Source organism: Schistocerca serialis, chromosome 4, assembly GCF_023864345.2.
Source record: "Schistocerca serialis cubense isolate TAMUIC-IGC-003099 chromosome 4, iqSchSeri2.2, whole genome shotgun sequence".
NCBI classification, from domain to species: Eukaryota; Metazoa; Arthropoda; class Insecta; order Orthoptera; family Acrididae; genus Schistocerca; species Schistocerca serialis.
This window is the reverse complement of record NC_064641.1, coordinates 122,543,192-122,565,168: the sequence shown is the minus strand read 5'-3', so window position 1 is coordinate 122,565,168 and position 21,977 is coordinate 122,543,192. Positions and strand designations below refer to the sequence as shown.

The following is a 21,977-nucleotide window of genomic DNA, read 5'->3' as shown; positions in this document are numbered from 1 at the left end:
GTGGAGTCCATGCCACGTCGTATTCCGACGCTTCCGCGTGTTCGCGGCGGCGCTTCACGATATTAGGTAGGTGTACCAGTTTCTTTGGCTCTTCAGTGTATATGGGCCGAGCAGCTTCAACTTCCGGCAGCAGCGTCATGAGTTAGCTGCTGATCTGCAAGCGTCCTGGGATTAGTGTGGTAAGGCATCCTCGCTCCTGGGCTTACGTTCACTCCGTTGGGGCACTAACCCGCCAGCATTCAGAAGCAGCTACGTCACCAAGGCCGGCGCGCCGGCCACGGACTACTGCTGAAGCAGCACCGCTGGCTTGCGTAAGGGCGAAACCAGGTAGGCGGGTCGAACTAGGTACCTCAGGTTGTCGTAGACAAGTCGCAGTACCCGGTTTTGCCCCACCCTCCCCTACACAGGCGGTGCTGCGAGCCGATCGCGCCTCTGTGTGTTAAGCTGAGATGGCAATCACTGCCTGGACGATCGCACACGCCACCGGGACGAAGTCGTCAGCCTCGCTAAGGAAGTGTTGCAGAATAAAGTATGATATTACTGACTGAGCTCTAATGATTCCAAGCTCACCGTAATACCGGTAGAACGCAACACACTCGCCATTATGGAGCAAAAGCGTGGTTGATTTGGTGCCTTGATTTGATGCCCCATTGTCGTTACCATAAGAAAATAAAAGTAGGGTGTAGTAGGTGGAAAAATCCATTGCTGTTCTAATATACTATCAGCTATAACTTTGGAAACAGCAAAATACTCATGAATCACTATCTAGAGTAAGCTTACGTGCAGTTGCCACTTGTTGAAATGCAGACTCCAGACAAGTTTCCACTGGAAGAAAGTTAATGAAATGTTGTTCAACTACAAAAGAGTTTGAAACTTCCAGGCACATTAAAACTGTGTGCCGGACAAAGACTCGAACTCGGGACCTTTGCCTTTCGCGGGCAAGTGCTCTACCATTATTTTTTTTTTTTTTACCATCTGAGCTACCCAAGCACGACTCACGCCCCGTCCTCACAGCTTTACTTCTGCCAGTACCTCGTCTCCTACCTTCCAAACTTTACAGAAGCTCTCCTGCGAACCTTGCAGAACTAGCACTCTTGAAAGAAAGGATATAGCGGAGACATGGCTTTGCTACAGCCTGGGGGACGTTTCCACTCTGCACCGGTGAGTGCGCTGATATGAAACTTCCTGGCAGGTTAAAACTGTGTGCCGGACCGCGACTTGAACCCGGGACCTTTGCCTGTCGCGGGCAAGTGCTCTCATTCTGAAAACATCCCCCAGGCTGGGCCTAAGCCATGTCTCCGCAATATCCTTTCATTCAGGAGTGCTAGTTCTGCAAGGTTCACAAGAGAGCTTCTGTAAAGTTTGGAAAGTAGGAGACGAGGTACTGGCAGAAGAAAAGCTGTGAGGACGGGGCGTGAGTCGTGCTTGGGTAGCTCAGATGGTAGAGCACTTGCCCGCGAAAGGCAAAGGTCCCGAGTTCGAGTCTCGGTCCGGCACACAGTTTTAATCTGCCAGGAAATTTCATATCAGCGTACACTCCGCTGTAGAGTGAATATCTCATTCTGGGTACAAAAGAGTGTGCTTATTAAACACTGGTTGGAACTATTCTTGACCATTTCACGGCAGTTTCGGAACTTATCCATAGTTTAGGAGGGTATCCCTCTTAGAACGCATGGAAATGGGTGATTTTCGTGATGTTTTCAAGTAAAATGAAAAATGATGCTCAGTCTCATGATACAGTTTGATTCCTTAATTTTGTCTTTAGAAAATAATTTTTGTGTCCACATCGTAGATGTACGCTCCCTGTAACCGCTGCACCAGGTGGAAGTGTAAGTCATTTTCAATATTCCATTAAATTTCGGGCATGCAGCAACGTAAATAAAATTTCCTCCACTGATATTTCGGCCGCGTATCGTCCGGCCATCCTCAGAGTAAGTCACAAGATTGACAACAAGATGCCAAGCGCGGCCTTATATGCTCCACCGCGGAGGTACTGCGGATGCGGGTCACAGATGCTGGCCGGCGGCAAAGAAATGCGCTTACACATGCGCCGTCTGTGGCGAAGGCGTACAGACACTCGATTCGCTTATCGATGTATGATCAGCCGCAGTGACACCATCACGACTTCTTTGCAGTTTAATTGCCCCAAGAGCCGGATTCCATGCTATGTCCAAATTAAAACCATTATCTCTATTTATTAAATTATTAGCTAATCTAATCTCTATAACTTCCTTGAAAACAGACTCCGAAAAGGAACGGGTGGAAGTTAAAATCTTCACATCACTGTAATTCATGGAATGCCCTGTATCAGTACAATGTTGTCTGGCTGTAATAAGCGTGTGTATCTTTGATGCTTCACACATCTCTCATGATCGGTGCCTGTTTGACAGATGTACGACTTCTCACAATTTCTGCAAGGAATCTGATACACACCAGCTTTACGAAGCTGTAAATCGACCTTCACAGAGCCGAGTAAAGCTGCAATCTTCGTGGGGGGCCTGAAGATCACCTTAACACAGTGTTTCTCAAGAATACGGCCTATCTTCGAGGAAAGAGCACCCACATAGGGCAAAAACGCACTAGATTTGAAGGAATTACTGTCTTCTTCCCGATCACATACCTGCATTCTACGTTTTGCATTGAATGCTCTAGGAATTTGTTGCGGAGAAAATCCATTCGATTTCAAAATGCTCTGTAGGTATGTGAGCTCTCCTTGCAAATTGTCTTTATCGGATATACAGTGCGCCCTACGCACTAAGGTCTTAAGGACACCTATGGTCTGCGAAGGGTGATGGCAGCTACTGGCATGAAGATATGGATTTGTGTGTGTTGGTTTAGGGTGTACGGCATATTCTAATGTGCAATCAACTTTACGGCGAACGACAACATCCAAAAAGGGGAAGCAGCCGCCTTTTTCTATTTCCATAGTACATTTGATGGTTGCATGGATGGAATTAAAATGCTCAAGAAATCGGTGTAATTCATCCATCCCGTGCGGCCGTACCACAAATATGTCGTCCTCGTACCTCCAGAAGACAGTTGGTTTAAAACTTGCTGAGTCCAGTGCCTTGTCCTCGAAGTCTTCCATGAATGAATTAGCTACCAGAGGGGAAAGGGGGGGGCTTCCAATAGCAACGCCATCAATCTGCTCATAAAATTGACCATTAAACTGAAAATAAGATGTTAAAAGCACATGTTCAAATAAGACCGTAATGTTCTTATCAAAATGTTGGTCGATATGAGATAAAGCACTCCGCCTTCAGGCCACAAGTGGCCCATCGGGACCATCCGACCGCCGTTTCATCCTCAGTTGAGGATGCGGGTAGGAGGGGCGTGTGGTCAGCGCACCGCTCTCCCGGTCGTTCTGATGGTTTTCTTTGACCGGAGCCGCTACTATTCGGTCAAGTAGCTCATCAGTTGGCATCACGAGGCTGAGTGCACCCCGAAAAATGGCAACAGCGCATGGCGGCTGGATGGTCACCCATCCAACTGCCGGCCACGCCCGACAGCGCTTAACTGCGGTGATCTCACGGGAACCGGTGTATCCACTGCGGCAAGGCCGTTGTCCGATATGAGATAAAGAGTCCTTTAAAGGTACCTTGGCGTATAATGATACCACGTCAAAACTAAGAAGCACATCCGTACTATTTAGCCTGACATTGCTAAGTCTCTGAATAAAATCCATAGAATTACGAATATGGAGACTTCATTTTCCTACCAATGGTTTTAATAAGGAAGCTAAATATTTGGCAGAAAAATACGTTGGTGAACCAACAGTGCTCGTTATAGGTCTCATATACAAGTCCTCTAGACGCTCATCCTTACCCATTTTGTGAACTTCAGGAACACCATAAAATCTCGGTGGTACTGCACCTCGTATTCTTAAACTTCTTATGACTTCCTTCGGTACTAATGAAGATGCACATTTTCAATATGTTTTCCATCAGCTTGTTGTTGTTGTTCTGGTCTTCAGTCCTGAGACTGGTTTGATGCAGCTCTCCGTGCTACTCTATCCCCGTGCAAGCTTCTTCATCTCCCAGTACCTACCGCAACCTACATCCTTCTGAATCTGCTTATTGTATTTATCTCTTGGTCTCCCTCTACGATTTTTACCCTCCACGCTGCCCTCCAATACTAAATTGGTTATCCCTTCATGCCTCAGAACATGCCCTACCAACCGATCCCTTCTTCTAGTCAAGCTGTGCCACAAACTTCTCTTCTCCCCAATCCTATTCAATACTTCCTCATTAGTTATGTGGTCTACCCATCTAATCTTCAGCATTCTTCTGTAGCACCACATTTCAAAAGCTTCTATTCTCTTCTTGTCCAAACTATTTATCGTCCATGTTTCACTTCCATACATGGCTACACTCTATACGAATACTTTCAATAATGACTTCCTGACACTTAAATCTATACTCGATGCTAACAAATTTCTCTTCTTCAGAAACGCTTTCCTTGCCATTGCCAGTCTACATTTTATATCCTCTCTACTTCGACCATCATCAGTTATTTTGATCCCCAAATAGCAAAACTCCTTTACTACTTTAAGTGTCTCATTTCCTAATCTAATTCCCTCAGCATCACCCGACTTAATTCGACTACATTCTATTATCCTCGTTTTGCTTTTGTTGATGTTCATCTCATATTCTCCTTTCAAGACACCATCCATGCCGTTCAACTGCTCTTCCAAGTCCTTTGCTGTCTCTGACAGAATTACAATGTCATCGGCTTAAGATAACCGAAAAGTATGAAGTTCTAATAAAATGGTGACTTTTTGACACAAATGTCATTTTGTGGATATCAGTCTTATTGCATGGACTAGGGATTTCAGCTGATGATATTCAAGAAAGACTTGGCAGGAATGCAGTTTCCATACATAACTGGTGGCTGTGACGGTCACGACAGTGCACGGTCGCTAGAAGACCGGGCTCCGAACGACCACGTGGCACTATCAAGAGGGGAGACCATCGTTTTCAGCGTACGGCTCTGGCACATCGCAGTGCATCTGCAGCATCAATTTGGGCAGCAGATGGCACCACAGTGACACAATGAACTGTTACAAATAGGTTACTTCAAAGACAGCTCCGCATCAGATGCAATGTAGCGTTTATTTCACCGACCCGAAACCGTTTGCGAAATCTGTGGTGTCAAACGAGAGCTCATTGGAGAACAGGGTGGAGGTCTGTTGTTTCTTCTGATGAAAGCGGGTTCCATCTGGGTTCCAGAGATGGATGTATGTTGATTAGAAGGAGGCCAGTTTAGGGCCTGCAACCGATATGTCTTCGTGCTAGACACACTGGAACTAGTCCTGGTGTTATAGTCCGGGGTGCGATTTCGCATGACAGCGAGACCACTCTCCTGGTTATCCCATGCTAATTTGTACGTCAGTCTGGTGATTCGACCTGTTGTGTTGCCATTCATGAACAGCGTCCTAGAGGGTTTATTCCAACTGGACGTCAACGGCGTTGCCGCAGTGGTAACATCGGTTCCCGTCAGATTATAGAAGTTAAGTGCTGTCGGGCTGGGCTACCACTTGGACGAGTGAAAATCCGGTCGGCAGAGCGCTGTTGGCAAGTGGGGTGCACTCAGCCCTTGTGAGGCAAACTGAGAAGCTATTTGATTGAGAAGTGGCGGCTCCGGTCTCGTAAACTGACATACGGCTGAGAGAGCGGTGTCCTCAACGCATGACCTCCATATTGCGAGCTAACATCCCCAAAGATGTTCGAGCTCACATGCGGTTTCTCTTCATTGGAATGTTTTGGCTCAAATTCGTCTAGGAGTTGAACCGCACGTGTCGCATTGCACGCCCTAAATTAGACACTTGTGACCCTTTGGTTAAATTGTCTGGCTGATGGCAAGTTCGCGAAATGCAAAGTTAATATAACGTATAATAACAGTAATAGTAATTAACGACTCATAAATAATTTGGTTAGAATAATGTTTATACAAAAAGCAAACTAGTAGCAAAAGTGGCCATATTTAGAATTACTATTACACTCGAGTGCATATCCATTTGACACAATTCGACCATTCACAATCTCATCGTTAATTATAAGTTCAATAATCCACCTAGTTAACTACGGGAAAAGTTATGAGTCCACACCAGGCGCGCGGCTGCTCACCGCTCAGAGACGAAGTCCCGCGATACCACACAACGCGAAATTTTCTAAGTCGTTTCTCTTCCTAGCTGCCTAAGACCGACTGTCCGCTTTCGCGTCTCAATCCGCACTGTCCCCTTTGGTGTCTCGACCAGAACTGCCTTCTGCTCGTCTCCGACCGCGTTTCCCGCGCGTCGAACGTCTTCGCTCAACTGTTTAGCGCAGTTCCCTTTCCTGAAGCCGTCCATCTGATTGCCTACAGCTTATTCTACATTACTTTTCATTTTAACATATTTAAATAATCAAAGCTTAACCTCTTTCTGGTTCTAAATTAAGTAACAATAATATCCATTACATAATAAACGTTAAATTCTTTTACATAAAACTAGTACAATTGCAATTTTGTCATATGATGACATGATGGAGACCGTGGCTGTTGTTTGAAGACAAATGTTGATGGTGTTAGGACAGCAACAATACAATGGCCTTCTTAACTTTGAATGTCACGGCCAGTAGCCTTGCACCAATGTGCTTTATGATAAATAAATAAAGAAAAAAGTAAGTATTATGCAGTAAATTTTCAGCAGATATCCAATTACCTAATCATTCAATAAGGTGTCATGTTGTCATCGTTCAATGTGTTTTGTGTGGAGGAAATGATGATCTGAACACCACATCATGTATTAAGCAAATAAAGTTACAGAATTGATATTGACAACGTTTGTCATTTTAATGATGCGCCTCTATATGAAATGTCGATCGTTGAGATCGACCAAAGCGTTCAGATTTTAGCATACAGGTTTTTGTTACAAAACTTGTTAATTTCAAATGGTTCAAATGGCTCTGAGCACTATGGGACTCAACTGCTGAGGTCATTAGTCCCCTAGAACTTAGAACTAGTTAAACCTAACTAACCTAAGGACATCACAAACATCCATGCCCGAGGCAGGATTCGAACCTGCGACCGTAGCGGTCTTGCGGTTCCAGACTGCAGCGCCTTTAACCGCACGGCCACTTCGGCCGGCTGTTAATTTCACTTTAACAGCAAATCTTAAACTATTATATACATGGTCAATATTGAAGTTTTATTGGGATCACCACGAAAATCTATGGAGGATGGCAGATTAAAATTACTGTGGCTCGATTCCATGCATTACTACAGAATTAAATAGTTATCATAAATGTTTCCCTTTAAAGGCGATCTTAGGTCCGCCATATTTAACACTGCTAGAGCTCCTCGGCCACAAAAGCCTTCTGCTGGGTTTCCCTATGACGTAGGTTCTCGTCTGTCTCACTCGCACACTGCAGCGCTCAGGCCTCAAGAGACAATAGACGCCTGTGAGTTTCCCCATCTCGTGGTGAATCTGCGTCCTTTTTAGCATCCACAATTCCTGAAGTCTGACTCTTTCGGCCATATACTTAAATGAGAGCGCAATGATCGTTAACTCACAATATCAGCATCCAATGACGCCTTTGGGATGAGGATGACACGGTGGCCGGTCGGTACCGTTGGGACTTGATGGCCTGTTCGGGCGGAGTTTAGTTTGTTGCCTTAACCTTCTCGCTCGCCAGATCTGTCACCAATAGAGCACATATGGGACATCATCAACTCCAGCGTCATTCTCAAAAAGCATTAACCGTACCTGCATCGACAGACCAAATGCAGCAGGCGTGGAACTCTATGCCGCAAACTGACACCCACCACCTGTACGATACAATTCGTGCACGTTTGGATGCTCGCATTCAACATCCTGGCTGTTACTACAGTTATTAATGTACAGGCATTTCACATTTGCAGTGGCTTCTCTCACGCTTACAGTAACCTGTGATCTTGCAGTTTTAATCATTTAGATATATAATCTAGACAAATGTATTTCCAAAATTTCACAACTCTACATTAATTACATTTTGGAGTTGCGATTTTTTTCCGTCAGTATATGTCGTCCTGCAGTGTTACGTCCAGTCATGTTCACCAGTGTGTGATGAACTGCGTGCTCCGAAACATTTGTTGCTCTTTCAGCAGTAATCTTTGAAACGCCTACCACACATCGTCACATGCCCCACTTTACAGACGGGGCAGTCTTACGAACAGCACGTGGTGATGAGGCGTGAACGACCAACACTTTGTCGTTCCCTCGTCCGTCCTCGAACCACTATCCACAGACGCTTACGACAGCAGCACGCTAACAGCACACCAAGTTCCCCATTTCCGAGATGCTCGTTTCCTGACGCCGGGTCACATCAATCTGCCGTTTGTCAAAGTCGCTTCTGTCGGTGCATTTATCGTTTTGCGTCTCGCCTACGCATCTCTTTTAAAGTTGCCACTGCAGTTCGATCAGCATCCTCATAAGGCTCTCACACGTACTAGACGAACACGGTGCTATTCTTCGGATCTTCCCCAATTCCACAATTACTTATTTATTGCTTGTTTAGCCTGATCAGATTGGGGCCTTAAGCCCCTCTCTTACATCCGATCAGCCACAATACGTACCAAAGATATTACAAAAGGTACCCAACAATAGGCCTAATGATAACATGAGTAATAATACTAATAATGAAAATACACTACTGGCCATTAAAATTGCTACACCATGAATATGACGTTCTACAGACGCGAAATTTAACCGGCAGTAAGAAGATGCTGCGATATGCAAATGATTAGCTTTTCAGAGCATTCATACAAGGTTGGCGCTGGTGGCGACACGTACAACGTTCTGACATGAAGCAAGTTTCCAACCGATTTCTCATACACAAACAGGGGTTGACCGCCGTTGCCTGGTGAAACGTTGTTGTGATGCCTCGCGTAAGGAGGAGAAACGCGTACCATCACGTTTCCGACTTTGATAAAGGTCGGATTGTAGCCTATCGCGATTGCGGTTCATCGTATCGCGACATTACTGCTCGCGTTGGTCGAGATCCAATGACCGTTAGCAGAATATGGAATCGGTGGGTTCAGGAGGGTAATACGGAATGCCGTACTGGATCCTAACGGCCCCGTATCACTAGAATTCGAGATGCCAGGCATCTTATCCGCATGGCTGTAACGGATCGTGCAGCCACGTCTCGATCCCTGACTCAACAGGTGGGGACGTTTGCAAGACGACAACCATCTGCACGAACAGTTCGACGACGTTTGAAGCAGCATGGACTATCAGCTCGGAGACCATGGCTGCGGTTACCCTTGACGCTGCATCACAGACTGGAGCGCTTGCTATGGTGTACTCAACGACGAACCTGGGTGCACGAATGGCAAAACGTCATTTTTTCGGATGAATCCAGGTGAACACACATTGGAAGCGTGTATTCGTCATCGCCATACTGGCGTACCACCCAGCGTGATGGTATGGGGTGCCATTGGTTACACTCCTCGGTCACCCCTTGTTCACATTGACGGCACTTTGAACAGTGGACGTTACATTTCAGACGTGTTGCGACCGTGGCTCTACCCTTCATTCGATCCCTGCGAAATCCTACATTTCAGCAGGATAATGCACGACCACATATTACAGATCTGTACGGGCCTTTCTGGATACAGAAAATGTTCGACTGCTGCCCTGGCCAGCACATTTTCCAGATCTCTCACCAACTGAAAACGTCTGGTCAATGGTGGCCGAGCAACTGGCTCGTCACAATACGCCAGTCACTACTCTTGATGAAGTGTGGTATCGTGTTGAAGCTGTTTGGGCAGCTGTACCTGTACACGCCATCCAAGCTGTGTTTGACTCAATGCCCAGGCGTATTAAGGCCGTTATTACGGCCAGAGGTGGTTGTTCTGGGTACTGATTTCTCAGGATCTATCCACCCAAATTGCGTGAAAATGTAATCACATGTCAGTTGTAGTATAATATATTTGTCCAATGAATACCCGTTTATCATCTGCATTTCTTCTTGGTGTAGCAATTTTAATGTCCAGTAGTGTATCTTAATGAACAGCTAAACTCAATTTAAGAAGGCTTTAGGAACTGTAAAACACATGACTTTTACAAAACGTTTGCAAATCAAATCAAAGGATACACACCAGGAAACCTCTGTTACAGGAAGCAAAATGGAAAATTGGCACTAATTAGCAAAGAAAATTCTCAGGAATTAGCAAAATATTTCTCACAACTTCTAAATTGCTCACAGCCATGTACGAGATTCCCCAGATTACAAACGCAACACAAGGATGAAGGTTCATTACCGCCAACTCAAGAAGAAATTTTTAGTCATATCAAAAAGGTCAAATATAATAAGTCATCGAAAGACGATTAAATTGTAATTAAATTACTAAAGAACCTTGGTCCATATTCCTTAAAATTGAAAATTCTATTCATCCAAGAAATTTGGCAGACAGAGAATATTCCAGACCAATGGAAATGTGCACTAATTCATCCACTGCAAAGAAAGGGAGAGGTTCGAGGCGCTTCAGTCTGGAACCTGCGCGACGGCTGTGATCGCAGGTTCGAGTCCTGCCTCGGGTATGGATGTGTGTGATGTGATGTCCTTAGGTTAGTTAGGTTCAAGTAGTTCTAAGTTCTAGGGGACTGATGATCTCAGATGTTAAGTCCCATAGTGCTCAGAGCCATTTGAACCTTTGCTGATCACTTACAAAATTTTAACCACGTGTCTTCTAAAGAGGGCGCAAAAACCACTAGAACACAAAATTTCGGATTACCAAGCAGGCTTTCGACCTAACAGATTGTGCCCGGAGCAGATCATTAATCTTACAATTAATTTAAATATTAAAGCAATCAGATCAAAACCAGTAGTCTGCACATTTGTTAATTTTAAAACAGGATACGATTACATAGAAAGACTATCCATATGCAATATTCTAGAAGAATACAGACTAGACACCAAAACTCGAAAACTGATCAAACGAACACTGTCAGAAAGCAAATCAAAAATTAAATTTATAGATGAAACTTCGAAACTATTTTTAGATAAAACAGGAGAAAGACTAGGAGATGGGACTTCGTCACTATTACTCAACATAGATTTAGACAAAGTAATGGAAGAACGGGAGGCTGAACTAAGAAAACAAAACTTTTGGAAGCCAATCGAATTAGGGTGAGGTCAAGGAAAATGTAAAGTTCCATATTTAGTTATTGCAGATGACTTAGCGATTCTAACCGACAGTGAAGAAACACCCGTAAAACGAGAAGGTTGGTCTGCAAATCTCTTTTGAGAAGATTGAATTTATGTGTTCCACGTTAGATATTCCGAAACTGAAAATAAATTACGGTGAAATCAACAGAGTCAAAGGCATTACGTACCTAGGTGAAATTGCTAAATCAACAGGACTTGAAAAAATAGCACAATAATACAGGATTCAAAAGATCAAGAGACCGTCCAGACTTGTTTCATCCTCGTATGACAAAAAATGCGCGTCAAAAGGCACTAAAATCAGATACTATAACACCGTATCAAACGACAGTTACACATGCAAATGAAACACTGTCACTGAATAGAAAAGTGTATGTACAAGAAATTAAGGAAGTGGAGAGAAAGATTATTAGAAAAATTTTGAGACCACGATACACACCAGATGGATACAGACTGCAAACCATCGAGACAACAGAAAAAGTGTCACGCATCAAAACTGACATGAGAAAGGGACGAGTGAAGTTCTGAAGTTCTACGGACAGCTAGACAGAGCACCTGGAAACAGATTAACTAAACGTCTGTTGGACTATGTGACATCACTTAAAGCATCAACACCCTGGGTAACTGAAGTTAAGAAGGATTTGACAAAAGCAAAAATTGACGTCACAAACACATCAGACAGGGATACATTCAGAAGCAAAATTGATAAGTGGACGTTTACTCCAGAGATTGAACCAAAACCATACCGACCAAAGTGGACCGAAGAAAGAAAGAAGGCCTTCAGGGAGAAAACGAAGAAATATTGGGAAAATAAGAAGAACCCTAAGAAAGATTGAAAATCGCCTGCTTATCGTTCTCCAACTGGGACATTCGCTAATAATAATAATAATAACAATAACAATAATAATAATAATAACAATAATAATAATAATTAATCGTATCTGATACGAGTTTCAGACTGCTGTATCGGCCGAAAGAGTGTTTCGCAAGTTGCTTCTTCGGTAAACAAATGACATCTCCTTGAAAGTCTTCCAGTGAATCTTAATGTAGCAGCCGCTTTTCCTACGATTCCTTTTCTACGATCGCCCAACTTTAGGAAGCTACGCCTGTATATTGCCTAGCTATTGTTGTTTCTAGTGATATATAGCTATGAATGTTTCCAACAGTACGGTACTGGTTCTTCGCTCCATGCTGTGAGACTAACGTTAGGTTTCATTACATTGACAGCCAACTACCAGCTCCTGCACTATCCGCAATTCTCAAGGATGTCTCTCTAACTTTTTCTACAAACGCATGACGTTGCAACTACCCTATATAGAGGAAAATTATTCGCAAAAGACGTCAAGAGGCTTCTGACTTTATCCACTAGGCTATTTGTTTTCAAATCGTTGGGGTTGTAAAATAAAAACAATCCTTTGATATGCACCTTTTTGAGATTTTTCTCTTATTTGTGCAACTAAAATTAGTAGAAACCGTCTGGCTCACAATTACTTTTATTGGCGACTATAGATTTCAGTATGTCCTGCAGATCAGCTTCATACGCAAGTTGGAACAGGACAAAGAGGTGACAAAAATCATTTAGGTGTAAGATTACAAGCAATACCATCAAAGGTACGAAGATAATCTCAAAACATCGTGTAACCCGCACTTACATGGTGCCGCAAACGCCCAACTTATCAGCAGTGGCACGAATGTCATAAAACCAACGTAAAAATACAAAGGATATAATGTGTAAAAATTGTTCACTTACGTGACTCGTGGAACGACATTGGTTGCTCCATTGATAAAGCCTGAAGGAGATTCTTCCATCGTAAAATAAAGATAATCAATAATATTTAAAAAATTAAAAAAATGAAATATTAAATAAAAAATTAACATCATGCATCAGTGAATGATAAAATACAGATGTAGGAAAAAATGTAAATTAAACTGTACATCGCACATTTTATTTCGTGTTTATACACTTAGTCAAACAGTACGAAATTACTAAACACATCTACTTGCACCGAGTCCTTCCTCTGTTAAAACAGGTCTAAGAGTTTGCTTAATTAAAAATAAAAATAATGAAAATACTGAGACTCTCATGGAAAAATTAAACTGGAAGAAGGAATTTGGTTACAGAAACAGCTATAGCTTTTAGCAAACCATACTTCTCATACTGGTATACGTGTTACGTGATAGTAGTAGGGGAAACGAGAGTGTGCGCTTGAGCGCACCATTTACTGCAGATGGTGGGAAAATATCCGACGTACGTTTCACAGCTTGTTGCTTCCTGCATTTGTAGTTCATCTTTTACACTATAACATATACATATATAAATGAATTGGATTAATATTTTTTTTACTTTTAATATTATTTTTTAATTTTATTAATTATTTTTATTCATTAACGAAAGAATTTCCTTTACGATCTATCAGGGTGCTAGCTAATGATTGTGCACATGTCAAGTGACGATAGAATTTTTCTCCATTACAGCCTTCCTATTTTTGCGTCACTTTTACATCATTCATACCACTGTTGAGAAGCTACACCTTGCGGTGCCAAGCACATGTGGGTTACGTGAGGGTTTGATGGTTTTTTATGCTATATTTAATGGCATTACTTATAATGATACGCATTTCCTCTTTTACCGCCTCTTTTCCCTGTTCCGACTTAGATCGCTAGATTGTCTGCAGGACAGATCGAAACCAGTACTCGTTAATAAAATAAATTATGATACAGGTTGTGTTTTCTGTTGTTTTTTTTATAATAGCTGAGATCAAGAATCCAGTTACATGGCGTTAGTAAGAAAATTAGACCAGTTACAGTGGTTCAATGAACTTGTCACAGTGTACCCACGTACTTGAGATCGTCTTGCGACAGGGAAGAAATACTATTTTGCCTTGCCAAGAGCGAGAGGGATATTGACTCGTGTGTCTACTGCCGATTTTCTGATGTTTCCTTGATTTGTGGAACTATGCATATGGATATCTGAAATCAGGAGCCACTGCACGCCGTTTAATTGGCTTGTCACACACAGTGCGCCCACGTGCTTACGCGCGTGTTATGACACGTGCCTCTCCGTGCGCGTCATGTGGGCAGGCAGCGGTGCACCGCCCACGTTGGCGGAACTGCGGTTCGCAGCCAAGGCCTTCCTTCCCGAGGTAAGGCCGGTCAGCCGACTCGCTGACAGCGCATTCGTAAGGCTCTCACCGCCTGACAGCTTACTGACACAATGACCAGCAAAAACTGTCTTTGTTTTTAGATCATCAGTCTTATAGCTGGTCTGACACGGACTGCCACGTTTCCTCTCATCTGCCAACCACCGCTTCTCAGCATATTCATTGTCCTCAACTATTTGTTGTATTGAAACGTCCCGTTAGAAAAATGTATCAATGACTGTACTGATAAACCTCTTACATTATATGATTTTCAAACAGCTGAGCAGAATTGAACGTACTCAGACATTTCGCTCTTTACCTATTCTGATCAACACTAAATTGACACACAATATTTTTAGCGCAACGCAATCTGACTTTCAAAAATCCCTACAAAACAATGGCCCTGACTAACAATAACCTATACCTTTCATGAATCACTTACCTCACAAAAATCTTCGTTACTCAAACTACTGCAATAAAGCGAGCGCCAATACTGCCAGCTGAATAAAAGATTCTAACTAATGAAGGCACAAACTACTGATAGGCATAGTTAGCAAATGAAAGATTTTGATTGAGAACAAACAATGTATTTATCTTAATAGTGTTCAAAAGTCATAATATATATATCAGTTCATGACATCCAGTCTTACAAATTTACTGTCTCTGATGGACACACGTCCAGATCATCCACTCTCAAAACTCCGCCTTCTCTCTCCCCACATCCACCACTGATGGCGGCTCACCTCCAACTGCGCAACGCCACGCGCTGTTAATAGCCAACTGCTCGACACTACAATAGAGAATATTTCAACAACACCAACCAGCCACAGACAGCACACAGCACAGCCAGTGATTTTCATACAGAGCACTACGTGGCGTTACCAATATAAAAACCTAAACAGCGTACTTTCAGTATGTATTACAATACCTCTATGGGTCTCCTTTTTATGTACCCTACGACTAGCTAGTAACTAGTAAGCTATTCCTTTGTGTTTTTACACTCATATCGTCCTGTGCCTTCTTGTTCAAAGGGTTCAAATGTTTCTGAGCACTATGGGACTTAACTTCTGAGGTCATCAGTCCCCCTGGAACTTAGAACTACTTAAACCTAACTAACCTAAGGACATCACACACATCCATGCCCGAGGCAGGATTCGAACCTGCGACCGTAGCGGTCGCGTGGTCCCAGACTGTAACGCCTAGAACCGCTCGGCCACTCCGGCCGGCGCCTTCTTGTAGGCGGCCGAAGTAGCCGAGCGGTTCTAGGCGCTACAGTCTGGAACCGCGCGACCGCTACGGTCGCAGGTTCGAATCCTCCCTCGGGCATGGATGTATGTGATGTTCTTATCCCGGGTTCGATTCCCGGCGGGGTCAGGGATTTTCTCTGCCTCGTGATGTCTGGGTGTTGTGTGATGACCACAGCAGTTAAGTCCCTTAGTACTCAGAGCCATTTGAACCATTTGAACCTTCTTGTATTTACTATTTTTGACATACACTTTTCTTCGCCGATTCTACGGAGAAGATAACACTGAGGCCACAGAAGTAATGGGATAGCGATCTTCACATATACAGATGGCGGGAGTACTGCGTACAAAAAAAAAAGAGGGGCAGTGCATTGAGGGAGCTGTCATTTCCACTCAGGTGATTCGTGTGAAAAGGTTTCCGACGTGGCTATGGCTGCACGACAGGATTTAACAAGCTTTGAACGCGGGATGGTAGTTGGAACTAGGTTCAAATGGTTCAAATGGCTCTGAGCACTATGGGACTTAACATCTATGGTCATCAGTTCCCTAGAACTTAGAACTACTTAAACCTAACTAACCTAAGGACATCACACAAAACCCAGTCATCACGAGGCAGAGAAAATCCCTGACCCCGCCGGCAATCGAACCCGGGAACCCGGGCGCGGGAAGCGAGAACGCTACCACACGACCACGACTTGGAACTAGGCGCATGGGACATTCCATTTCGGAAATCGTTAGAGAATTAAATATTCAGAGATCCACAGTGTCAAGAGGACTGCCGAGAATACGAAATTTCAGGCATCATCCCTCGCCACGGATAACGTAGTGGCCGACGACCTTCACTTAACGACCGAGAGCAGCGGCGTTTATGTAGAATTGTCAGTACTAACATACAAGCAGCACTGTGTGAAATAAAGGCAGAAATCAACGTGGGACATAACGACGAAAGTATGCACTAAGACAATGCGGCGACATTTGGCGTTAATGGGCTATGGCAGCAGACGAACATCACGCCTTTGCTAACAGCACGACATCGACTGTAAGGTTCTCCTTGTCCCGCAACCATATCGGTTGGACCCTAGACTACTGGAAAACCTTGGCCTGGTCAGATGAGTCCAGATTTCAGTTAGTAAGAGCTGGTGGCAGGGTTAAAATGCGGCGCGGACTCCAGGAAGCCACGGGTGCAATTTGTCAACAAGGCACTGTGCAAGGTGGTGGTGGGTCAATACCGGTATGGACTGTGTTTATGTGGAATTGACTGAGTCCTCTGGTCCAGCTCAGGCATCCATTGACTGGAAACTGTTGTGTTCGGCTACAAGGAGACCATTTGCATTCAAGGACTTCATGTTCCCAAACTGCTATGTTTCCGGGCTACAAGCGTTCGCCATTGGTTTGAGAAACGTTTTGGACAACTCGAGCAAACGATTTGGTTATCGATATTGCCCGACATTAATCTCAACGAACATTTATTTGACATAATCGGTAGGTTGGTTCGTGCACAAAATTCTGCACCGGTAACACTTTCAGATTTATGGACGGCAAAAATAGCCAACATGGCTGAACATTCCTGCAGGGGACTTCGAACGACCTGTGGAGTCGATGCCACGTCTAGTTGCTGCACTACGTCCGGCAAAAGGAGTTCCGACGCGGTATTTAGAGGTACCTCATGGCTTTTGTCACCTCAGTGTATTTTCCACCTCACCAGCCCAATGTATTCTAAGTATCCTTCCGTAGCAACAGTTCTTCAATGGCTTATTTCTCTTCTTTTTCGATTTTCCCACAGCCCAGACCCGTAAGCACAGAAATGTGTTTGTTAGTTTAAGGCCACTGTTTGACTTCAGCATAATTCTTTCACTTAAAGAATGTCTCATTTGCCTGGGGTACTATGCTTCTTATCTCTTTCTTCCACCGTCCGTTATGCCTTATTTTATTCCACGATAGCACGATTCCTTCGTCTAATGCGCGGCCCCCAGTTTAATGTGAGCTCGTCGCCAATTTCATTTTTGTTTCTTCAATGCTTTCTCGTATTTTTACTCTGCGCTTAGAAGACAGTTGACTCCTACAACAGGTCCTCCTTACTTTCACGGAGGATGGGCAAGTCAACAGCAAATTTTATCAACCACATTGTTTCGCCGTCAAATCTAATTTCATTTACCCCTCTTTCATTTGCGTCCTGCATTGCTTCTTCGTTGTTGAATTTGAACAGTAGAGTAGAAACAGTTCTACCATTTCTTTCAAATAGAATATGGCCACGTATACTGCTGGTTACCCTGTCCACGACAACGTGTGCATATGTATGCTCCGCAAATCACAATACAATTAATGGTGAGCCTTCCATTCGAAAATTAAATAGGTCCCAGTTATAGTTTTTAAAAGTCGAGAGATCAATAACATCTCCGTACACGTCCGAGCTAGATGTGATTTACTTACTTTTCAGAATTTTTCACTAAAACCAAATCATTCAATTTTATCAATGAGGTTTCAAGACGTAATGGGAATCTTCTTCTCGATTTCCAATTTAGATCAATCTCTCTATGACAAGCTGTAGCATGCGGAACAGACTGAACGAGGTGGCTAGCACACTGGACTCGCATTCGGGAGCACTACGGTTCAAACCTGCCTCCGTCCATCCTGATTGAGGCTTTCCGAGATATCCCTAAATCGCTTCAGGCAACTGCTGGGATGGTTTCTTTGAAAGGACACGGCCGAATTACCTCCCAATCCTTCCCTAATCCGAGTTTGTGCTCCGTCCATAATGACGTCGTTGTCGGCGGGACGTTAAACACTCATCTCCTCCTCCTCCATGAGGAACATGTATATCGATGCCATATTGTCATTATAGCATTTATAGTCTGCAGCATATTACAAGTGACTATCAAGGTATTTACTCTAGGTAGTGGGACCCTGTGTCTCTTATATACAGGGTGACAATAATTGTCCTTCGAAGGAATACATCATTCACATTTGCTTGATTCGACGATACTAGTTTTATCGTTCCTATTAGTGTTGTATTGCAAAACCGTGGAATGGTGTTTACATTTCAGTGGATGGATACGCAGTATTCGGCGAATATTTACTATTTGCACGATATACGAGAGAGAATTGTCAGAGCATGTGCTTCGATAAGTGCCGAAGCGATAAGGAATACCACTCAATCTATAATAAGAATATTATAGCACTGCACTGATATCAATGATCATAACTTGGAACACCTTCTGTAAATGGGCGTTCATGCCACCTTTTTGATCTTCGTTGAACTTCAAAGACCTTACTGTTACTCATCATTGAATTCTTCTCGATAGCTACTATCAGAAAATAAGTATCAAACTATAGCATTATTATTGAACTATATGAAATAAAATCGTCATAACTTCTGAACCGTTCGCATTAGGACTTTCAAACTGCACGGTTGGTCGCAGCGAATAATGAGAATCAGTATACACATTATGGTTTGGTTTAGCGACGAAGGCCACTTTCATAAGCATAATTGGCGCATTTGGGGGACTGAGAATCCACATTTCGCAATCGAGAAGCTTCTTCACCCTCAACAGGTGACTGTCGGTGAGATATTCCTTGATGGCACGGTACGTGAAGGTTCTGGAAGATGATTTCATCCCCATTATCCGAAGTGATCTTGACTTCGACAAGATGTGGTTCATGTAAGACGGAGCTCGACCTCCTCGTAACATAAGAGTATTTAATGCCGTGGAGGAACGCTTTGGGGACATCATTATGGCTCTGGAGTACCCAGACGCCACTGGAATGGGCCTTGATTGGCCGCCATATTCTCCGGCTCCTTTCTGTGGGGCTATATTAAAGACAAGGCGTACAGCAACAATCCCAAAACCATTGCTGAGCTGAAAACAGCCATTCAAAAGGTTATCGACGGTATCGATGTTCCGACACTGAAGCGGGTCATGCAGAATTTCGTTATTCGTCTGCGCCACATCATCGCCAATGATGGCAGGCATTTTGGACGTGTCATAACCTAAATCCGAATATGTGCAGTGACGTTAACATGCTGAATAAAGAGTGTGCGTCGCGTATTTTGTAAAAATTTACGTTTTTATTCATGTAGTTCAATAATTGTTACCCGAGAGCTGTAGTCTGGCTTGATGTTGGTGGAATGACGTCACCTGGGGCGGAATTTGCAATGTCAGATTTAGGAAATGGACAGTGAGAAGGGCCCATAAACTTTCCCAGGGCTTGAGAGTCAGCTCAGTCATGACACGACTAGACCACCAAGAAAATTTTATATCAGAACACAACGAGCAAACTCAGTACTATCACACACAATGGATATATTCTAGAATTTGTCATTCTAACGTTTTCCAAATAGTGTCTTTCCTAGTTAAACTTTAGGAACCACAGCAGCTCTATTCGGATGAGGATGGGATGAAGTCTGCCATTCGTTTTATACCGTTAAATTATTGTAGATACAAGCTATTTCATTTACAAATTAGTTGCGATTTCCCAGAACCCTACTGGCAGATACAAGTGTCTATCCTGTTTTTCATACTTCAGTTGTTTACGTGATCCCCGTATTTCATATCGCCTCTTAGTATTAACGCTGAATATTTAAATGGTGTGAAGGACTCCAGCAGTTTAACTCTTCTTCTGACCTTACAAGGACTCCACAGCAAAACAAAGCTCCAAAGTGGAAATAAAACAATGTCAGTTTTATTTCAACAAACATGAAAGTCGTGCTTCACATCTCCTGATGCTTCTAATTGTCTGAATAATGATAGTAAAGGTGTCCTGAAGTTATCAGAACTGTCTCTTGAGTTTATGGCAGACTGACAAATCTAGAACTTATACATCCAGTGCTGACCACTACCACTTCAAGTGAAATTATAACAAATTCCCAGTACAATTGGACCACAAGCAAAAAGCTGTCTCCCTCTAAAACAGCCCGGTGTTACTGTTGTCCTCCGGGGATGTTGGTGAGTGGCCCCAGCAGACGCACCGCCTGCAGGCTATTGCTTTGACAACCTGCGGGACTTGCATGTTATGTTGTGTACTACATGTTGTGATACAGCGCCTCTAACTTGTTATGAAATACAGCGTGCGGTGTTTAAATCCGGACAAATTTCAATTTGAATTTTCCGTGATACCGTAGTTCCACCGGAGGTCGCGACTGACGTTCTTGAAAGGCATAGGCACCTAGTAAACAGTCAGAACCTCAATAAAAATGGCCCAGATGTTACCGACAAGTGCGGAGTACAACCGAAGAGCCGCGATTACCGAAAGTTTTCACGCTGCGCGTTCGGCCACTGAAATAATTCGATTTTTCGGGTACCCGAGATCAACTGTTTACGATATTGTGGGCAAGTATAATGCTTCTGAGAAGTCTGTGGTTCAAGTTCTACGTAGTGTATCCAGTGAGGGTGATATCGTGCTGCCACATTTCTTTCAGGAGGGACAAACTGCCACAAAAGAAGTTTATCTGCAAGTTTTGACGTATGTCGTGAAACAGACTGTGACTGTGCCTTCGGGGAGACAACATTTCAACAGGACGGCGCACTGGTCCAGACGAGCCTTTTAGTCCAAAACTGGCTCTCGGATAACGTTGAGAATTTCTGGTCAAAGGAGTTCTGGTACCTGAATAGCTCGGATTTGAATCCCCTCGATTACTATGTTTGGAGCCTAGTTGAAAGAGTTACCAATAAGACGAGGCACCCTAATGCCGCATCTCTATGCACCGCTGTCGAAGCAGCATAAGCGAATATGGACACCGCCGTTTTAGAGAGTGCGTGCGATCGCTTCAGGACAAGACTGGATGCGGTCATTGCGGCTGAAGGGGGTTACATCGAGTAATGTTACTCTTGAATGATGCCACTACTTATATGTAAAAGGATTTTCATTTTCATTTCTATTTTGTGGTAATAAATTGGTTTTTTTAAAAAGTTTCATTTGTCCGGATTTAAGCGCCGTACCCTGCACATCCGGCTTATTTCTCCTTGTTATGCTCAACATTTTGAATTAAACAGCTGTATTAAAATCTTTTCACTGTTACATACGAGCTCTTTCCATTCCGGTCTGAAGCTGCTTTTTTTTATGGCTTTCTGCTCGCCAAATGTTGGTGCATGTACTGAGAGACGGCGTTCCAGCCGGTAGCAAATACTTATCATCCGATTTTTCGAAAACTATTGAGTGAAAAATTTTATTTTCCCCCCCTTACAGTCTTGATATCTTCACTCTATAAGGAACTTAATTGATTTTTGTTATCCGCCACACTTAGTTCGCTGCGTCAAATTAAGTAAAACATTGCCTTTTCTGAGAGACGGTGTTCCAGCTGATATGAAATTGTCATCATCCGTTTTCCAGGAAGGTTATTAGAGTAAAAAATTTTATTCTGCACTTCTAACAGTCAGATATCTTCAGTTGATGAAGGGCTGAATTGTTTT

General features: G+C 43.4%; 1 protein-coding gene and 1 pseudogene across 1 annotated transcript in view; one reads left to right on the top strand and one right to left on the bottom strand.

The window, feature by feature from the left end:
- LOC126473965 (proton-coupled amino acid transporter-like protein pathetic) overlaps positions 1–21,977 on the top strand; it is a 442,265-nt gene that overhangs the window by 26,327 nt on the left and 393,961 nt on the right. The gene's annotated exons all lie outside the window — the stretch shown is intronic.
- Positions 3,451–3,567, bottom strand: LOC126475696 (5S ribosomal RNA; annotated as a pseudogene).